The 15924-nt window shown below is 47.0% G+C and overlaps 1 protein-coding gene across 1 annotated transcript in view; it reads right to left on the bottom strand.

The window, feature by feature from the left end:
- The window catches only part of LOC144806629 (uncharacterized), a 29277-nt gene extending 14230 nt beyond the window's left edge, over positions 1 to 15047 (bottom strand). The window contains exons 1-2 of the mRNA XM_078672949.1: positions 14931 to 15047; positions 11133 to 11251 (exon numbers count right to left, since the gene is read on the bottom strand). The gene's annotated coding sequence lies outside the window, so the exon portion shown is untranslated. The remainder of the gene's footprint in view (positions 1 to 11132; positions 11252 to 14930) is intronic.
- Positions 15048 to 15924: the final 877 nt, after the last annotated feature.

Below are 15924 nucleotides of genomic sequence, written 5' to 3'. Positions count from 1 at the left end.
GGGCTTTGTTGGAATTGTTGCCCTGGCGCTGATTTCCACCACCTCTGGAATTACGCCTGCCTCTATATTGAGACTTCTGCTGCCCCTGTTGGTCCTGACCCTTCTGCCACTGAGGGGTTTGAACCCTCTGCTTGGAAGAAACTTTACTGTAGGGACGAAACCTCCTCTGAAACTCTTTTTTCTTTTCAATCCCCACAGCTTTAAGAGGGTCTAATTATGCTTTTATCCGCTGCATCTCTTCATCGGTACCTGCCCCAAACAACGATGTTCCTGAAAAAGGCAAGTTCAAGATCCGGGATTGAGCTTCTGGTTTCAATGCAGTAAGACGTAGCCAGGAAGACTTTCTTGCACACACTCCGGGGGCATAGCCATGCGCTGAGAGGGTCGCACCTTCCGCTGCAGCGCTGATGATTTGGTTGGAGACTCGGCTGCCCTCCAAGAGAATCTCCTCAAAGTCCTTTCGTCCTCTTGCGGAAGTTTCTCGATGAACCGCTGCAGAGAATCCCACAGGGACCTATCATAGCGGCCTAAAAGCGCTATCGCATTGGATACTTTCAGGAGTGAGGCTGAGGTGTTGCAGACTCTTCTTCCACATGAATCCTGCGACTTGCTCTCCCCTAACATTAGGTACTGTGGAGGAGGAAGCTACAGCATGAGATTTTTTCACCACTGCGATGATGACCGAGTCTGGTGGCCTGAACGCCTCTGAGGAAGAGTGGATCCTCCTCTGGCAAGCGATATTTCTTGAGATTCCTCACTGGAGCGGCCTTTATTGTCGCTGGCGTGAGGAACACCACCATAACCGGTTCTATAATCCCCGGAACCAAGGGTAGCAGAGGTTTGGGCGCAGACCTATGATGCAAAGTCTCAAAAATAACTGAGGTTTTGGTCTGGTGCGTTGTCATGGGAACACACAGCTTAAGAGCCCCTCTGCCCAAGATGTCTTGAAAGGTAAAGATGTCATCCACGGGATATATTCTGGATGGAGGACTGTCCGTCAAGGTCTGAGAATAATCCCTATGAGATCGAGTAGGGGAAGAGGAAGAAGTGGGAGATCTGCGTTCCCTTCTTCTGCTCCTAGACCTGGACCTCCGTCTGCTGGAGCACACCGGGGTGCGCGATTGTTCTCTGGGCCTGGACACTGGTTTGTCTCGAGCTGCTGCCAGCCTGGCTGCTGTTTCCTTGTCTGGCGCCCTGTGATGGAGAGGCCTGTACCATCTTGGTGACAACCTGATGGAGGGTGAATTCTGAGTATCTCTCCTCACAGGCAAACTTGTTGGTGGGGGTGATCTCCTCTGTTCATGCAGCGAACCATCAGGAGAATGCCTGGACCTCTCACTGTTGGAGGAATATATCACTACATCTGGAGATCTATTCCGGTGAGAAGAGTGAGAGCCTGAAGAAGATGATGAAAGGCTCACTGGAGGCAAATTCTCTCTGGAAAGGCTTCTAGACCGGGATCTTGAGCGACTCCGTGATGCCTCATCCGCTGGAACCGTCTTCCTTTTAGCAGGAAGACTCCTGCTCCCAGGAGAATGCTCAGTAGACCTAGAGTGTCTCCCTGAGGTCGTCTCTCCCTCTGCCGCCAACGCCGACTGTGGAGATCTCTGCTGCGACGGCTGTCTGTGACCTGGCGACGGAGATGGTAAACTTGACATCGTAGCTTTCTGGGTCGACGTGGACATGGGCAGGACCGGCCTCGACACCGATGATGGAAGCTGCTCCGAGGCTAGTTGAACCTCTCCTTGCGGAGATCTATGGCTCGACGTCGAACACCTCTGGGATTCAGATGGAGAGACTTGCCTCGACGTCGGACTTCGGTGTTGAGAAGTCGACGACATACGACTCGACGTCGAGAGTCGATGCTTTGACGACGACGGAGGATGCTGCGACGGAGACTGCCTCGAAGTCGAGTGCCGGTGATGATCCGTCGACCAAGTGTGTCTCGACGTTGAGCGTCGGTGGCGAGGTGACGACGGAGTGTGTCTCGACGTTGAGCGCCGGTGGTGAGGTGACGATGGAGTGTGTCTCGATGTCAAGCACCGGTGGTGAGACGCCAGAGTGTGCCTCGACGTCGAACACTTATGACTAGGCGTCAACGGAGGAAGCTTCGCCGTCGAAGGCCTATGATCCTGCGTCGACGGTTGACGTCAGCGGAGGTACCTTGGATCTCGACGCTGAAGTCTTCATCGTTGAAGGAAGATGACTCGTCTTCGACGTCGTCTTCGTCGCCGCTGGAAGCTTCGACACTGATCCTGACGCCGAAAGTGAACAAGTCGGGACTTCTCTCGACGTCGATCGTGTCCTTCATTTTTTCTGTCTCTCAGGAGGCCTACCTCTTTCAGAGAGGCCATAGATCTTTATCCTCTCTCTATCCTTGAGGGTTCTCCTAGAAAGATTCTTGCAGTGTTCACAAGGGTCTGCAGAGTGTGTCTCACAGAGACAGAGGATACACACAGGTCCTGGCCTTCTTCTTCCCACAGGAAGGGCAGGTGTCAAGAATAGAAGGAATTTTGACAAAAATATTCTTTTTTTGAAAGTCAAAAAAGGCAGCACTAACACTCTAAGCTTAAAAGACGTCAAGTGAAAGTAAAAATTGAGGAAAATCCCTAGTATTTTTTGACAGAAAGTCAAAAAAGGGAGGAGCTGTTAAACCAGGGTCCTGACTGTCCTAACTGTCACCCCTGAGGCACGATGGGAAGCCAGGGGTCATAGCTGCCTTAACGGCACGGTGCCAGTTTTATTTGTTGAAAATGGTTTCATTTTCTATGCTTTTGCTTTAACAATGCAGCCTATGGGCTAACAATGTCTATTTATTAGCAATTTTCATGATTTATGAGTATTTTGCTTCTTAAAACACAGAGTTCAAGGGCCATTTGACCTAATATGTTTTTTATTTGCTTGATAATTTAGTACATGTATGAGTAATTACATTGTTTAGCCTCAGTTTTGGGGCTGCATTGGTGTGAGAAAAAATTATATATGAGCATACATATATGTCGAGCTAGTTATATGTGATTTACATATATATTTTTATATTATTTCCGGGGTCCCCGCATGTGGGCGGGAATATTCAGTGCTTATGACTATTGATGAGGATCCCCTGGAAGAGAACTTGGGTTGTAAGGGTTGAACCTGGCCTCTACTCACAAGGTGACCCAAGTATGCAACCTTTCCCTGCCCTATCTTGCACTTGCATGCCTTGATAACGACGCCTGCACTTCTCAGAGCCTCGAGTACTTTCCTAAGGTGGATCAGGTGATCCTGCCAGGTAGAGCTAAAAACAGCAATATTGTGTAGATATGCTGCACTCAAGGATTCCAATCCAGGAAGGGCTTAGTTCACCAACCTTTGAAAAGTGGCAGATGCATTTTTCAAACCAAAGGGCATTACAGTGAACTGATAATACCCATCTGGGGTTGAAAATGCAGATATTTATTTAGCTCCTGGAGTCGTCAGACCTATATGCCAGTACTCTGATGTGAGATCAAACATACTCAGATACTTGGCTGCTCCCAACCTGTCAATAAGTTAATCTGCACACAACAAACAATGAGAGTAGGGTCTAAGGGCAAGTTTACCGACCAGCCAGGTGCATGCCCCTAAATAAAGTATTATCACAACAGAATACACCTGGGGGTCACACAAAAGAGAGTCAAAGCAGAGTAGATCAAAATACCAATGCTACACAAAAGGCACCAGTGAGGACATCGTCCGTGTAAATAAAATGCAGGCCACGTTAAGGCTCAAGAGCATCTGGAGAAATAGTTTCCATCAGAAGCCACACTGTACCGCCCTCTTTCTCATCATTTGGATTCTCCTCACTCAGGAGACAGAACGGCCGGTCAGTTGTTACCGTAACCGATATGTGTGAGGTAAGGGGTGTTGTATGTGGTACAGAAAAATAGACGTGGCTACTGGAGAGGCAGTGTTAAAGTGATAAGTGTTAAGTGAGAGAAGATATAAAATTAGGTGATCAGGTGGACAAACAACATTTATTAGTGTCTCCCAATCCCTAAAATTTAAAAAGCAAGTGTGAGGACGGGTTTTAAATAATCACCGCACTCAATAGTGGTCAACATGTTTCTGCATTATCTTGAACATAGTTTCAGAATGCATTCTTCAGGACCGAAAAGTAAAAACACTGCTGGTTAGATTTGAGAAATTAAGAACAATATCACCTGACCTTCAGGTATATACTCAACCGTATACCAAATATGTTGGTTGAGAGGCTTCACCTCACCTGGCTACAGCGCAGGTATGGGGAGCACCGCTCTGTCCGTCGGTGTCTCCTGGCAGTCAACTGTACTGCTTGGGGATGCGAGCAATAAGGTGAATTGTACCCAGATGAGACTTATCCCCTTTAAACATGCCCGCAAAGAGTTTGGTCTAAGCCAGGGGCAATTTTTACAACATGCGTGCTTGGCAGACACAACTAAGCACAACTGGCCATGCTGTCCGACAGCTCCGCCGCATACTCCAACCCTTGAGATACTGCTAACCTATGGTGCGTGTAGACACCTAATTATGCATCTTTACAGAACAATGCGATCAGATACAGTAGGCACTAAACACGGGCCCGAGATCAAGACTGGCAGATCAAGACTGGCAGCAGGCCTGTGAACTAATATGCATGGTTTCTAGTAATGCCCATTTTCGACTGATACATTATAATTTTCTGCGAAGAACCTACTAAACGGCACAAGACCTTCATCGAATGGTCGGGTCTTGGCCAGATATATGCTTGCGCTGCAACATTGTGGGGGCTGATTTCGTACATTAACCATGGTCCTGCGATGCAATACACTCCTTCTAGCAACAAGCTGTCGAAGAAATGGTGCATGCCACACAACTTAGTATTGAGCTGACACCCAAATGCTGTTTATTAGGGCTGTTTAGATGTCAGAAGGGCGCAAGATAACCTATACATTTGGTCTGTCGCCTATGGTACTGGCATGACGTAGAATTGCAATCACATGACTGCCCCAGCATGCCCCAGCGATTGTGCTCTGGCATCGAGATGAGCTTCTTCTCATGCTGAACGCTTTGATGCTGCCTCTCTTGTCATCGAGCCTGATGATCGGGTAGAGTCCTCTTGGACCGAAACGACTTACAAGGGTCGCAGTCTTCCTTCTTGTGCTCCGGAGAGAGGAACAAGTTACAAACTTGATGTACGTCGGTGGAGGGTACTTGGTGTGGCACTCATGTAGGAAGGTGGCTACCTGACTATGGTTACCCCAGATTTTTTGCCTTGTGTTTAGCTGGTTTTTGACTTAGTTGACCTGGTTCCCTGCTAATCAGGGCCCCAGGCCATCTGCTCTCTCTGTAAAATGGATTCCATGTACCCTAGGTACATACCACAATTGGAAATGGACTCCTTGTCAGCCCCTGTATAACGCACTATAGGTGCCCAGGGCATAGGGGCCACCAAGGCCTACCAGGGGCTGCAGCATATCTTTTGCCACCCCTGGCTGGTTCTTAAATTGACACAACTGGCTGATCACTCAGCTGGGGTAAGGTGGTGTAATCACCCCTTACTTAGATATAGTATACTTATATCTAAACCTATATCTGGACACATATTAACCTGTGAGCCACTCCTATGGAAGGCCTCATCAATCCTGGAGGCAGAGTGCGTGGTTTAATGTGAGATGGAGCTCTAGCATGAGCTGAGCCTGTCTGCAGCTGTCGGGGACAACTCCCTAAGCTGTTTCAGGATAATGCCATACCATATACTCTTAAGTGCCTTATAATCCTCACGGTTATATAGCAACTCTGGTTTGGCTTTATCAAAACATGTTGTGTAAGGTGTCATACGATTTGGAATACTATCCCCTCGCCAGTTCTGGCGACGGGGATAGCATTCCACCCCTCTAGAGGGGTAAGACATGTTACTTTACTTAAATGCGGTTAATTTCTAAAAGGACCTTAGATCCACAAAATGGATGCCTCTGCCACAGACAAGAGTCTGACCCCCTGAAGCTGACCGAAACTCAGCCAAATGGGGCCTGGACAAAGGGTTTCCTGTCGCAGGGGGGTGTTACCACCCTCCAGACAGGAGATAGTGGATTGTAGCAGGGACCTTTGAAAGAAACCAGACACTGCTTGGGGCGCACAAGGCTGCCCCTTGCATAATCCGGCCAAACCGGTTCTGGGGCACTCCAGCCCTCGTGCCAGGGCGGCCTGGATCAAAGGAAGGGGGTGTATCCACCCACTTCCTGGGTCCCACCCATAGGAGGGGACCTAGCAGGTAATCCAGCCCCCAAAATTAGTATAAGACTGGGAGCAGTGCCAATGCACTTCAGATTTCCTGACGAAACATAAGAAACGAAACTCTGGACCCTTCGACATCCTACTCAACGTGGAAGCCCGAAGAATCTCCCTTGTGGTCAAGGAGTGACCACCCTGTGCAAACAGGCACCATCCAGCCATCGACGTCTGCTTTGTCGCAGTTCCCGCCGGAACTCGAGCGACAGAGATCGATGAGATCAAGCTTGCCTGCCTTCCAACAGCCCGATCCACAGTCCCTGCAGAGCTGAGACCCGTGGAGGCGACCGGAAGCGTGGAGCACGCCATCTTGAATTGACCACGAGACGCTGACCGTGCAGCCCACGAGTGACCCTCGAAGCTGTACACCGGGGTTTGAGAAGCCCCAACCCTGAGCCACTCTTGCACCGAAGTTCAGCCCTCCACACTCGACGAGTGCTGCGTGGGGCCCTTCTGCTCCATTTGGCACAACGCGTTGGCCCGGTCACTTGCCAGCCGGCTAGTGGCCCCTGTGCCGACGAAACTTTGAAAACGACTTGCGATTCTGGTTGCCCCAGACTTGCACCAGCTCCCCTAAAAAGGAGCCCCCACTCTGACCCTCCTGGTTCGAGTGAGAAGCAATCTCCCGGTTCCGCGTGGATTGCTCTTGCCAAGTGTTGTTTGCTCCAAACTTGAAGCCGACTGCACCGACGGTGAGAGCCCTCGTGGGACAGATCGTGACCCGCTCCTGGACGTCGCAGATGCCCCAGAGCCCACGTGACAGCGGAGAGAAGCTCCTCGACGACCACCTGATTGCGCCCGACATTGCCTGGTTCCGTCCTGGTTCCACCCTGGTCACTGCTGAGTGACCCAGACTCTGTCCCCTCTGCTTTCAGGTACTCTTCGACTTGAGTCCACCCTTGGACTCCACCGGACACTTCTCTTTCACCCCGTCTGCAGCCCTTTCAGCTTCAAGCACCAAGAGCCTGCGTGACGAAACCCGACTCAACTTCGACCCTGTGCACCCGCTTCCTGTGGGTGAGGTAACTTTGCTCCGCCGGTGTTTCCACACTGGTACACATCTCTAGGGTCTGTGTCTTAAGTTTTGTTCCTCTAGGTTCAGCGGAAGTGTCCTTAAACTCTAACTTTACAACTTTTACGCACCATTGGTTAACATTGGTGCATGCGTGCGCTTTCCGCACTGCTCCCGAATCCCGTGGGCCTCTCCCGACTTCAGCATTGCTTGTCCCGACTGCTCCCAGCGATTCCCTAGGCCCTAGGCCTAACCACTGTTCGAGTGGCATCTCTTATACCACTTGTTTAGTATATGGTTTGAGTGGCCACCCGCCCTCATCCATAATTGTGCAACTTTGTATGTTTAAACTGTGCTTTTGATTTAACGCTTGTGCCCCTTTATTCATAAAGAATACTGGGGATTGTTTTTAGTAATAAATACATATATTTTTATAATATATACTTGTGTGGTGTCCTTTCATTTGATATTACAGGATTGTATGTGGTAAAACAGCTCGCTTAACACGACCTCTTAAGTTAAGCCTTTAGGCTGCTTAGTCCATGCTACCCCTAGGATAGCTTGTCTAATAAGGTTGACTTACAACCAGATACCATAAGGGATTGTTTGGTCTGATAACCGGTGGTTCCAGAATTGGAAACATCACCTATCAGGCCAACTTCTCACAACTCAGGACAGAAATGGAATGGAGTCTGTTCCATTTGCAGATGGCTGGCCCTACGCAGCAAGGCCCGACGGTTGCCCACAAGGTTTTCTATCAAAAATTGAGAGTTTTCCAAACTATTTGAAACGAGGAGAACAGGGAAACGCGTACTGAAACAATACAGTTGAGGGTAGAGTGGACTGCGCACTGAGGGGAACCCGAAGAGCGGTTTCGGAGTGCAGCAATATGCACCCGAACCCGTTTGGGGTAAAAAACAATCTAACAATGGAGTCAATGCCCATGTGCACTATCACCGAAAGGTGGTCACCTTACCTCGTGACTGGAAAGACTTCTTCAAAGATAAACAACTTGCAAACATCCGGACCCAACACAAGATGGCAGGAGTATGCAAAGCATGTGCATCTACAGCATACATGCCTAGAACAGAGGATTAATGGCCCCAAATCCATGCTGTGGTATCGTCATGTTGTGGCTGAGTGTGCCATGTGATGTGGCAGGCTATAGTGCTTGGTGTGATTTGGTCATTTTTGACAAGGTGGAGTACTGAAGGCTTAGGCATTTTTTTATTTTCTTTGTTTTTGGGATCGTGTGATATAGTGCGTTACCTACTGTATGATGTAAGTAAATAATTGCTATTATACAGTAAGGATGTGGGGTGAGTGTATTTAGGTCTGAAGACATGCTGATTATATGCAGAATAACAGGTCCGGGAAGTCACTGCTGACTAGGGCAGGTTAGCAGCTGCACAGGCCTTGGGCATTGATCCTATTGAGGATAATATGTGACGGGCCAATGGTGACTGGAGCTGGCTAGCAACAACGCTGGCCTCTGTTATTCATTACAAGCAGGGTAACAATACATGTCAATATTGACTAGAACTGGTTGGCAGTAAAGTTAACCTCTGGTTTTGAATATTAGCAGGAATTAAGGTACAGGGGTCACTACTAACTGGAGTTACTTAGCAGGATAATAGGTCTCAGGGAGCCAATACTGACTGAAGCTGGTTAGCAACAATGCTGGCCTCTGGTATTCATGACAAGCAGGCTAACAATGCATGTCAATATTGACTGGAACTGGTTGGCAGTAGAGTTAACCTCTGGTTTTGAATATTAGCAGGATTTAAGGTACAGGGGTCAATACTGACTGGAGTTACTTAGCAGGATACTAGGTCTCAGGGAGCCAATACTGACTGAAGCTGGTTAGTATGATCACTAGTCCCAAGGTGCTACTAATGACTCAAGTTGGCTAGAATGATAACAGGTCCCAGGGGGCCAGTACTAATAGGAGCTGGCTAGTAGGCTTACATACAGGTCCAAGGGGCCACTACTGACTGGAGCTGGCTAAAAGAATAACAGGCCCAAGGGGGGTGGGGTGCGAGTGGCACCAGTGACCGGAGTTGGCTAGAAGCATTGACAACCTTTGGTATTGATTAAGTGCAGGATTCCAGGTCACAGGAGGCACTGCTGAATACAGCTGGATAGCAGCAGTGGAGGCCTCTAGGAAGAAGGAATTGAGAAAGCATAACTGGATATACTGGTTTCTTTAATACCGATAATTGTTTACACATCATACACATCAATGCCACAACGTGAATTGATAATTACATTACCAAATTACAATATTCTTATATTAATTTGATGTGACTGTTCGCCTTAATATGCCTGCAAAGTTACATGATTCTATTAGGGCTCAGGACCATTTTATTTAGTGATGTGCATCTGCACACTTTCCTGTATCTTGTAGTAAATTGAATATTGACAAACAGAAGTGTTAATTCCAGAAACAGTGAATTCTGCAGCTTGTCTGTGTATCTTTTATCTGCACCTCACGGACTCCTCACATTCCCCTGGAGAGAAGATCCTGCCTCCTACTCATTAGTGTTGTTTTAGTAACTGTTTCTATCACGTGTTCATGTTTCATTGACTTGTATTAGGAGAAAAGTGTATAAAAATACATTGTGTAGCATTAGCATTATATTCTCCAACTTGCTTTAGGGTGGATTCTCTCGTCCATTGCAAAGACAATTGTCACTTGTTAGTTTGCTTGGCCTTTTGCTATTTTTGCATTAAATGTATGATAGATTTGTTGGCCTCACGGTGTGTTGCGTTTTATTTTACATAGCACAAGAGATGCTGAGGAAAATGTCATTCCAGTATACACATTCTTCATATAAATCAACTCACAGTATACTGTTCTGGAGGTTCAGTCCCACAGACATTATCTCTACCTGAACGCAGGCACCCTAGGAAGCATGTACTTTTCAAACCAGTTGCCCTCTGATGCGGCGTCCGTCCTCGTTATTGGATAAGTCAGTATGTCCTGAATTTTAGGAGGGTTACCGTATCCAGTGCACTCTGTTAAACAGTGCTCACCTGTGGTAGTAAGAAGTTAATAGGCACCTTATCACCTATGCACGGTGCAGGGCTTTGAGTTACAGAGCTCCTCACGTTGTGGAGAAGATTAGGTCACATTTACCCATTTTCCCATATTTGGTCCTGATGAAATGCCAACAGATTGCTCCATGACTACACAAGGCATGAAAAACGTTGACGCTCATTTCTCTCCTGCGCGGCACGTTCTATTGAGTGTGCGGGGCCATTACGGAACCGCTCCGTCATCAGCACAGCTCACCCGAGGCTGGTGACGGAGCGCTTCCGTCACCAGCGTGTGAGCGCTGCGCGGCCCCCCGCCCCCGTAGCGCTGCAGCGGAATAGCCGCCGCAGCGAAGGGGTTAACTATATTGTGGCAACTGGTCGATAGTTGATCTTATATTCAGACTTCACCAATCTCACATCTTATGACGCAACATCCTCTGTCCTACTATGCTCATCCGGCGTACTTAATAAAAGATGTGAGACAAAGTGCCCTCTAGTGGTGCCCGCCAGGCATTGTAGCGCCGGCCTGGTGAGGAGTATAGCCCAATGAGGAAGCATGTCACCTTCAGGTGAGTGAACGCAACTTGTCTTAAAAGCACATGCTTCCTACGGTGTCTGCGTTCAGTTACAGATAATGTCTCTGGGACGAACCCCCGGAACAGTATACTGTGATTTGATTGTTTTTTATTTTAACAAATGTACATAGCAGATATTGGCGCTTGCTTGTTTCACAAAAATTATCGGATACCTGCCTCAGAGCGCACTTCTTACAGACGAGTATGGGGTTATCATGTTGCTGCTACAAGCTCCTTACCTGTGCGAGTTATCGGGGTAGATGCGGGCGCAGACCCAAACCAGCTACACGTGGAGATCAATGACAAATACTGAAGAATGAACAGAGCTTCCAAGCTGGTGACCATTACTTAATTGACTCTGAAAATAAAAGAAGTTTTTAGTATTCTGGTGACTCATGACCATAAAAACAAAGGATATAAATTCAATATAGTGTCAAAATGGAACTGGATACGCTGAATCGGATGTTGTCCCAGGTCATGGGTGACACCTTCCACCACTATTGCTTATGGGACTTGTAGTTTTGTTTTTCTCACTAAAAAGGTGGGCTCTAAAGTCCCAGTGTTCTAAGAGATGTTGGTCAAAATCAGAGGCCTGAGTGAGGGTGAAGTATGACACTGCTCTGCTTAGCAGTGAGATGAATGACAATTCCCCAGCCCTTCCATTCTTTGATCTACAGAGGCTCGTCGGCCATTCATATTTTGTTGCAACGAGAAAGAAACCTTTTTTGCAGCTTCTGTCAACTGAAGAGATAAAACACCTGGGCACGTTTAATTAACTACTGACAAACATAAACAATCAAGAACATGAGTTTTTGGAACAAAAGCACCCAGCTGCCCGAGTGCCCCTGACAGTGCAACCTGTACCCTATCCTACTTCCCCATTTGCCCTGAGCAAGTGACCAGGAGCCCAGCTCCCACAGTCGCGTGGCCTGCTAGCCAGAAGCCACCAACCTGAGGTAGCCTAACTACCCCTGCACCCGGCCGCCCCTGTACCGCTGTGGGTGAACCAACTGAATCTACCTGACCCTGGTGGACCCCCGAGTCCATGCCCAGAACCCTAACTTCACCAGTCGAGTACTCACCTGGAAACCGGTAACTCACTTACCTGCCATTGGATAACATAGACTGGGTTGACTCGAGAAATTTTCTAAGTGTGAAGTTTTGGAAACTTAAAATATTCCCATAAAATCAACTGCATTCCGAATTCCGATGTACTCACCTGTGCTCAGGAGAGAAGCCAGTACTGCATCTTGTAGCCCAGTACTGAACCGCAGAAGTAATCCCAGCCGGGGTTACTAGTAACTTGAATTTTCGCCATAGGACTCCATTGTGTGCTTTTCCCTTAAAACTTTTCTTTTTTCCACATAATTCAGTAAGTCTCCCCAGAAGTAAGCAATTTTAGCGCTACGAGGCCTTCGGGTAGATTTGCGCTCTATAAAACCCCTTTTCATTTCATTTCATTTCATTCATTTCTTTTAAGTGTCTACTTTTGAAAACTTGAAATATTCTTTAGAAATCATACCGAATACTGAAACTTAATTACTTACCTGTTTGAAGTTGAGACCCCAGTGCTGGACCTAGGAGCCCAGTACTGGATTACAAAAGTAACTTGATTTTACTCCCATTGGATAACATTGCCAGATTTTCATTGAAAATTTTCGACGTGTGAACTTTTGAAATAGCTTTATATTTCTTAAAAATCATTGCAATGGCCAAATCGTTTTTGCTAAACTGTTTCCAGCTTAGACCCCAAGACTGAACCTAGGATCCAGTCCTCTGCACTATAAGTTCACTGTGATGTCAAACTCGATCACTGACTGCAGTGACAAGACAGAGTGTGTAGTTTGACACAGCTTCAGTATAAGGAATCTCCTCTTAGCAGGGAAATGGGAGGAATCACAACTGTACACAGCGGAGTGGAGGTCTGTGGGGTTATAAGAGGCACCTCACATCTCCTCAGACAGGTAAAACTAGGCCCTGTGCAGACAATGCGAAGCAGAAGGGGCACACTTCAGTTGCACGAGGGGACCATACGGTGGCGCTTTCATGCAGCCAGGCCTCTCGGTGCCAGCAGTCAGTCTAGCGCAGCCACCAGTCTGATGGAATCCCCCACCTGCTCCTAGTAACCGTCATCCGACTGGGAGCCAGTACTGGAACACATGCAGCAGCTGGCACCGGGGTGATGCTGAGCTTGCTGGAGTGAGTAGAAACAAGCATTTGCAATGCAATAGGTCTCGCATATGCAAGAGTTTAAGCTATTGGCATTGTAACGGATAATGCCTTTTATTGATCGGTTTTGTTAACTAGCACAAATAAAAGCATTGTCATTTACAATGCCAATAGCTCAAACTCTTGTAAATGCAAGATCTGTTTCACTTCAAAGAAGCGACTGCCATTGTCCTGAGCAGCTTGTAAAGTGAAAGTGCGCATGGCACGCTGAACGTTGCAGGAAAGCATGTCGTGCCTGAAGTAGGAAAAACTCATTAAAGAAATTAGTGCTTACAGACTAAATAAGACATACCGTGTAACAGATGTTAAAGGGTCAGTCCTCGTAGGAGGTTACAAATGAAGACAAGGCGGTACTAACGAGGGACTAGCAAGCCTACTGATGAATCAGAAGGCAGCATTTACAAAAAAATGACAAGCCAATGAAAAATACAGCTGGAGCTTCGAGTCCATACTCTAAGACAGTATGCCTCGAAGAGCTGCGCATGCGCAGCCCAGGCTTGACCTAAAAACAAAAGAAGGATTCAAGTTTTTGTCTTTGTTTTTCAATCTGCATTCTTGGATTAATAGAGACAAACTGCACAGTTTATGCAGTCTTCGCTTTCAAATGATGTTTATACAGTGAAGTACTAAGACAGATGTGCTGAGGACATCAAAGTGGCAAGAACAATACGGGCCATGCCAGCTTGTTTGTACACACCCTAAACATACCAGCCTTCCCTGCCATTTTAAGATTTTGGCTGAAGGTAGTAGGATTGTTGTAGAGGAAAGACTTTTTTCAGTTTAGGCTTGTGAACCAGCCCTACCATTTTTCAGGTCATTGTAGGTTGTAGAATTCTAGATATATGGTTGGCACTATTTATTAATCACTCAGATGAGCTAAAACTTGATGCAATGGAGAGCTACCATTATGAGATCATGCTGTTATGAATGAGTTCCAACCACCATTTTATTTTTAGAAATGATTCCAACATGCCTATTTCAAACTAAATGCTAGACCATCCACCAGTTCTAACACTCCACAAAACCCCATTCACACTGAAGAGAGACATGAAAAATCTTTTACATAAGGCAGCATAACATTCAGACTTGTGTCTTAGACACTAATTTAGCAGAGTGCACGAACGTTAGCATAAGGCACTGCATGAAATGTACCGTGAAAGAAGATAAAACAGAAGTTATTTACAAGGAGTAAGGATTATCAAGGATTATCTCATATTTTCCCCATTAACCACAGTGGAATCCGGCTCTCTTACATGCACACGTAGAGAAGGTGAAAGAGTGTGTGTGGAGGGGGGAGAGTAGTATGAAAAGGATTTTTTATTTTTCACTCGCACACACAGACACACACACACCTAAAAACACACATGCACCTTTGCATTCAGAGACTTTCCTCAGCCCACTCAGATTAATTATGTGAGCTACATGGTATCATGAAAGCAGAACACTATAGAAGCTCTACCAGCACAGCCAAATACATCAAAACTGTATTTCAATTCAATATCAGTCAGTCAACAAAAGTGCCATCACTCAAGTTACACGAACTGCACTGACTCTGCTCCTGATTTTAAAACACTAAGACTGCATTTATATTGTGTAGCATTCACAGACATAATAAGCTCCGCACGATCTCATGTTACGAAGACCGTACAGTCTCAGGGCAGACAGCAGAACTATGCCTCTAAAAAATTAAAATAAACAGATACCAAAGAAGTCAAACTAAACAGATACCAAAGAGTTCAAAGATCAAAAACTATCACGAAAACAAATAAATAGTGGAATATTAAAATGTGCAATTTATAGCTATTTACAGTTCGGCTACGGAGTGTCTGCAGTCCCAGCTTGTCCATCAGCTTGCTTACGGCCATGGCATTGGGCAAATCTTGTTTGATAGCAAAGACCAGCAGAACAGCTTCCCTTAGTTCATCCTCTTGTAACTAAAAGAAACAAGTAAAACCCAGATATTACCTTGATTTGCCCCCATTCAGTTCATCCTATTACAATGCGTCCCCGTCTTCGAACAATGGCGTACCCATGGCTAAATCCCACATCCGGGTACCGGGGGCGGGGAGCCGGCTAGAGTGTTTCCGGGTCAGCAGAGGCGGCTGCTACAGGCAAGGGGTGCGCTGGGGACGCGGCGTACGCTTCCACTCGGTCTCGGTGCATGGCTGTTGGGTGCCATTTGAATTATGCAATCCAGGCCAGGTGATGCGGCGGAGATACCAGGGGAGTCGCGACAAAAGAGCCAGGTTAGTGGTGTGTGTGTGTAAGTGCGCGTGTGTGTGTGAGAGAGTGCGTGTGTGAGCGAGAGCGCCCAGGAGAGTCAGCCCGCCAGCAGAAGCGCGTCTTCGAGGTTAAATCGCCGAGGTAATGCACATAGTCACGCATAGTTCCGGCCCTATAATTTACGTGCCGGTGCTGAGCACCGGAAACCAGTAGCACAAATAAAGCACTGCTTAAGAAGGAAATAAAATGTCCTGCAGCCCTCAGAGCGAAACAAAACATTTGCAGACAACCTGCTTTTACACACAACGCACCTTGAAAAATAATGATTCACAGCGCCGGGGAGCCCTCTCTCACGCAGCAGCTGCACTCTTACACCTAGCGGTCATGCAAATGGTGCCAACGACAATACGTTTTTTCATCCCTCGCCCATCTCCCCAAATTTGGTTTCCAAGAGTGAGCCCCACATCAATCATTATAATACCTTTGTCAGCTTCATCCCAATTATTTTCAGGGAGAAAAATGGAAGCTGGGTTTACATCCACCCACCGCCAAAAAAAAAATACCATATTGGGGCGCCGC

Source organism: Lissotriton helveticus (assembly GCF_964261635.1).
Source record: "Lissotriton helveticus chromosome 1_1 unlocalized genomic scaffold, aLisHel1.1 SUPER_1_unloc_91, whole genome shotgun sequence".
NCBI classification, from domain to species: Eukaryota; Metazoa; Chordata; class Amphibia; order Caudata; family Salamandridae; genus Lissotriton; species Lissotriton helveticus.
The sequence above is the reverse complement of the archived record's forward strand: the minus strand, read 5'-3'. Positions and strand labels throughout refer to the sequence as shown.